Source organism: Neomonachus schauinslandi, chromosome 3 (genome assembly GCF_002201575.2).
Source record: "Neomonachus schauinslandi chromosome 3, ASM220157v2, whole genome shotgun sequence".
NCBI classification, from domain to species: Eukaryota; Metazoa; Chordata; class Mammalia; order Carnivora; family Phocidae; genus Neomonachus; species Neomonachus schauinslandi.
The window spans coordinates 187,078,531-187,084,153 of record NC_058405.1 but is presented as its reverse complement, the minus strand read 5'-3'; positions in this window follow the sequence as shown (position 1 = coordinate 187,084,153).

Genomic DNA, 5,623 nt, shown 5'->3' with positions numbered 1-5,623 from the left:
GCTGAGCACGGAGCCCTACGCTGGGCTCGATCTCACAACCCTGAGATCATCACCTGAGCCAAAATCAAGAGTCGGACACTTAACTGACTGGACCACCCAGGAACTCCTAAAACAATCTTACATAAGACCCTTATCTGATGGGACTGGAGAAGATTATGCTAAGTGAAATAAGTCAAGCAGAGAAAGTCAATTATCATATGGTTTCACTTATTTGTGGAACATAAGGAATAGCATGGAGGATATTAGGAGAAGGAAGGCAAAATTGGCGGGGGGGGGAATCGGAGGGAGAGATGAACCATGAGAGACTAGGGACTCTGAGAAACAAACAGGGTTCTAGAGGGGAGGGGGTGGGGGGATGGGTTAGCCCGGTGATGGGTATTAAGGAGGGCACGTACTGCATGGAGCACTGGGTGTTATATGAAAACAATGGGTCATGGATCACCACATCAAAAACCAATGATGTATTGTATGGTGACTAACATAACACAACAAAATTTAAAAAAAATAAAATTAAAAATAAAAAAAGACTCTTATCTAAAAATAATATTGATAGGAAAGATTAGGACTTCTAAATTTTCATACCTATCTCAGGCATGTAATAGAGATTGATAATTGATAATGAAGGCTTAAATGTGAAAAAAACACACCTCTTTTAGCTATTTTCTGCCAAAACAGAGAAAATAATAAAATGCTCATAGTAGGGGCGACTTGGTGGCTCAGTCTGTTAAGCATCTGCCTTCGGCTCAGGGCTCCCTGCTCAGCAGATTGCCTGCTTCTCCCTCTGCCTCTCCCTCTGCCCCTCCCCCTGCTTGTGCACACGAGCTCTCTCTCAAATAAATAAATAAAATAAAATATTTTTTAAATGCTCATAGTCGTGGTTGTTGGAAAAAGAGAACCTGAATCATTTCAGTCTTGTTGCTTCACAGCAATAAAAAATAAGGCATTCTGAACTATATTTTGTTTTCATAATATCATGAATTGGAATGGACAACAGAGTAGTAGATCCTTCATAGTTCCAGGCTATGGATCACTTGAATGAGGCAAAAGGCTAGGGCATCACAGATTCACACTTGTCTCCACCCAAATCTACGGCCCCATCCACAAAACTCCCCTTGGAGTCAATGTCTTATAGTCATTTCCACATGTAGCCTGAGGCCAGAAGCTCCAGGGATAAGATCTTCCCGGGCTGCCACTCCCCAGGACTTCTGGGAGTGTGGGTGGGGGGATCTTTGTGAAGGAGACCCTCCCACCAGACAAAGAACTTCAGTCCTGGACCACCTAGCTTCGGCTGATTCAGGCCTTCTCCTTTCCTTGTCCAACCGACCTCCTTTGTGCTTGACTCCAGGGCCCCTCTCCATCTACGGCTGCCCGTACCTGCCCACTGAATTAGATGTAAAAATTGATTTTTCCCACTCTCTAGTCTCAGCTGGGTTTCCTGGCTGCCGATTTCCTCTCTCTTCCATCAGTTTATTTTTTGAACAGCTTTTCTGGCCATGTATCCCTTCCTGCTCTGCTCTGCTCTTGTTCTGCACCCCCCCCTTGTTCTGCACTGGTCTCCCAGACAAGACCCAAGCCCACACCTGAGAATCGCTGTCCTCAAGCTTTGAGCCCTAAGCAGAAGCACTTTCTCAGTTTAAGAAGTGGGGCCCTAACAGATCTAGTCCCACAGCTCCAGATAGAGAACCAGGTTAGGGAGTCACTTATGTATTCACTGGTTCAATAAATACGGATTGGACATTTACTAGGCACTAGGCAAATTTGCCTCTGGAGAGGGCTTCAGCTATTACACGAAAAGCTCGGTAGAGGGCGCTCCTGTACTACAGCAGCTAAGCCTGGGGGGTAGGGCACCTGAGCCCAGGGATCCAATCGGAAAACTCAAATAATCACGCATATTATATGCGGGCATGCAGGCACACGTGCCCACGTTCTGATATTTATCCTTAAGCATATTCAACGGTGGATAGGACGCTTGCCTTTACAGGCCATGCTAGTACTCTTACGTAAGCAAACATAATAATGATGCGATCTATTCATTGCTCCATTCACCAGATCCGCTTAAAAGTTATTTTAATAGGTGGCACACTTCATTTCTAAACCCTTAAGGGAAAAACAAATATTTTAGGATACAATTTCAAAATGACTGCTAAGTTACTGTATTCTGTTTACTTGAACTAGCTGAGTCCTTTTCTGGGTGTAAAGTCATCTTGATGCAGCAGGGAAGGGAGAGGAGCTGAAACGTCAGGCAAGACCCAAGTGCACGCTGCTTTTCGAGAAACGTCTTCTTCTGATTCATGAGGGTGAAGAAAGCGGCAGTGTGCTGCCAGTGTTTTCCACCCAGTGGAATCCTTGCCCCTCGGGCAGTTGTCACTATTCAAATGACTACGTACGTTATAAAACCAGTGGCTTTACAGTTAGCAAAGCTGATATTTACTGAGCAAGTACTATGTGCTGGGCGCTGTGCCAAATGCTTTAAAGTGTATTATTTTTTTGTTTCTTATTTAAATATTTATTGCATATGTTATTTATTGCATATGTTATTGTGTAAGACACAGTGTAGAGATGAGGAGCTTGAGAACAGCGAACGAGGGGTCGGCCTATGGCTAGAATGTGCAGGGAAATGCAGAGCGCCCAGCCCAGTCCCGCCACGCCACTAGCCGTGATGGTACGTGCATGTAGAAAGAGACTCAGTGTGGGCCTTGCATTTCTGACACAGTAGTAAACATTACTTCCCTTTACATAATTTCAGTGTTTTTCAACTTAAATCCGTATTTAAAAGAAAGTCACTAGTTGATCCAGCTGAATGACATTTTTATGTGTTAGAAGTTAAATTATCAACTGTAAAATCAACTTATCACCTGGTGAGTGAAATTAGAATGTAGAATGGCTGCTATTCCGTGACGGTGGGTTGCTGTTTAATGGCTCTGTTCTAGAAGGCTCTGTTCGTGTCTATTAATCTGCTTTTTCTACTGGACAACAGACAGCCCTTTATGGCTAAACCCCACTATGGGGTGCGAGCGGTGGGGGCTGCAGTCAAACCCACTCTGGGCAGTAATTAGTGCAGCATCAGGAAGACACATCAAATGTTTCACTAAGATGTTTCCTTCCTGCTACCCTTAACATCAAAGCAAGACCTGACTAGGGGTAGATGCAAGTAACAGAAAGGAGTCCTACATTAAGAGCATTTGTGGAAGCTGGATCCAAAGGGTTTCCAAATGCCCAGGTCCCAGGCTACTAATCAAAGTCCTGTCTCGGGCCGGCCCCCAGCCTGTGCCTCGGGCAGAGAGCAAGGAGAGAGAAGAAAGAATCTATGGAGCAGACCTTGAAGAGAGCCAAGAAAACCACTCCCCAAAGCACAAAATCCTGTCTTCCCAGGGTTCCCAATAACCAAATGACATCATTATAAACTACACTGATGTCTGTTACTTTTGCTTACTCACCAGTATTTGCCCTTTTGGGAACAGATGCCTGATTATTCTTTGAGAACCACCCCTCCCCACTTCGAGCCCCTGGGCCACATCTATCGGTGTGCTCCAACCTCCTAGACAGCAGTCTTGACTCCAGAGTGAGCTAAACGGGCCAAAAGAATGTGTTTCCCAGGCTTCTGTTGCAGTTACTGGGAGAGATACACCTTTTTTTCTTCTAGGATCTAAACCAAGGATGTGAGTCCAGGGGTGTCAGTAGGAAAAAGAATCAATACAGAGAAAAACAGAGGAGAGATGGAGGAAGGCCTGGTTTAAGACTTCTTTTGAGCTCCTGGATCTAGCCATACCTGAAGACAAGCCTAATCATCAACTTTTCAATTATGTCAGTGAATGTATTTCCATTTTGTCCAACCCAATGTGAGTTGAATTTCTGTCTTTTACAACTGGATTCAGGTTGCTTACAACTTCATTCCCCGTGAAAATAGCATGTGGATGGAGTGTGGAGTGAGGGAAAACAAGCAGGCCTTTGGCCCTGGGCATGAATACCATTGGGCTTGGAGCAGGTATCTACATCTAGGCTCCACCTTGACAAAGTCCCAGGCACCGAGGCCTTGCTTTCCCCATCTGGACCTGCAAGGCCATTTCCAGCCTGACATTCCGTGTCCAATCCCTGGACCCACTCTGGATGGCCCGTGACCTCGATGGCTGCCGCCACCACGGGAATCCCAAAGATGGGATGGCTTGTCCTGCCTTCTTCCGATGTGGTCTTCTTCTCACATGTTTCGGTACCAGCAAACTCATGTATTTTATCATAGCCTGTGAAAGGAAGGTAGTAAAGAAAAGCAGTTCTAGAAAATTTTGGTTTCAGAGTGGCTGGCTGGTTCAGTCGGAGGAGCATGCAACTCTTGATGTCTGGGTTGTAAGTTCGAGCCCCACGTTGGGTGTAGAGATAACTTAAAAATAAAATCTTAAAAAATAAAATGAAATTTGGGGTTTTATTCATAAATGTGATCATTTTCACCGTGTCCCTCTTGGCCCCATTCCTGTCTTTTCTGCCTAATAAGCTGGAGTTGGAAAGATGCTATGGGCCATTCAGCCGCTGGCGGCCTCTGCAGAGCAGCTCTGCCCCTGGTCTGTGCGTCGCCCGTAATGCACTCTCGGCTTCCTCCGCGCCCAGAGGATGTGCATTTGTTATGTGTTTCCAAACCAGAATAAAACCACCGAATTGGAGTGAGGGGAACGAGAAACCGGGGAAGGGGCACTGGTGTTTGTAACCCACGGTGCCACCTACTCCAGGCTCCGGACACATTTTGTTTCAGCGCCCAAGTGTGTCTGGAGCCCCAGATGAAGGAGTGGTTCACCTGTGAGCAGGTGGTTCTCAGGCCTCACAGCAGAGTGGCAGACAGCGCTTGCCGATGATAAGGCTTGCTGGGGATGTCAGCATTGCTGGTGTAAACAAAATTAGGCCAGGGGGGCTGCCTGGGAAAGGTGAGTTGTCTAAGTTATTTGGGGTAGGAAGGCTTAGGGCCTAGGATGAAAATGCCCGACCCCTTCTTCTTCACTGTAGCCACCACCAGGCTACAAAAGCTGGGCCTCCCCCCCGGCGCTCCCTGGGCACAGGCCTGAGCTCCAAGCTCGGCCCTGGAGCCGGAGGTCGGGCAGGAAAGCCTGTCAGGGCATCGTGGAGGGCCAGGGTCCCCGGCACTGCCAAGAGCGCCAGAGTGGGATGCGCCAGGGCTGGGTCAGGCGCGGGGTGCAGACTGGCGGCTCACTGTGGCCTGCGCCTTCCTTTCCCCCGTCCTGGGGACCCGACCCCACGGCCGCCTTCCCCGGCGGGGCACGTTCACGCCCACGCTGGGCGCTCCCCGGCCCCCACCCCCGCCCGGGAAGAAGCGGCCCTTGCCCGCCCCTCTCTGGACTCAGGATTCCGGGCCGCGCCAGCGCCTGCCGAACGGGACCCCCCACCCCCTCGGCCCCTGAACCCGCTCCCGGAGGCAGGCTGTGCGGCCCCGGCTCCGAGGCTGGGGGTTCCGGGAGCCTGGAGCTATTTTTATAAGATACGTCAGCCCGCCGGGGAGGAAGAGCGGGGCCCGGGCCCATTGTCTGGGCGCCGCGCGGGAGGGGGCCGCGGAGGGCGATTTCGAACGCTCGGAAGGCGCGAAAGCGGCGCGCGCGGGCGGGGAGGTGCTCGCAGGGCCGGG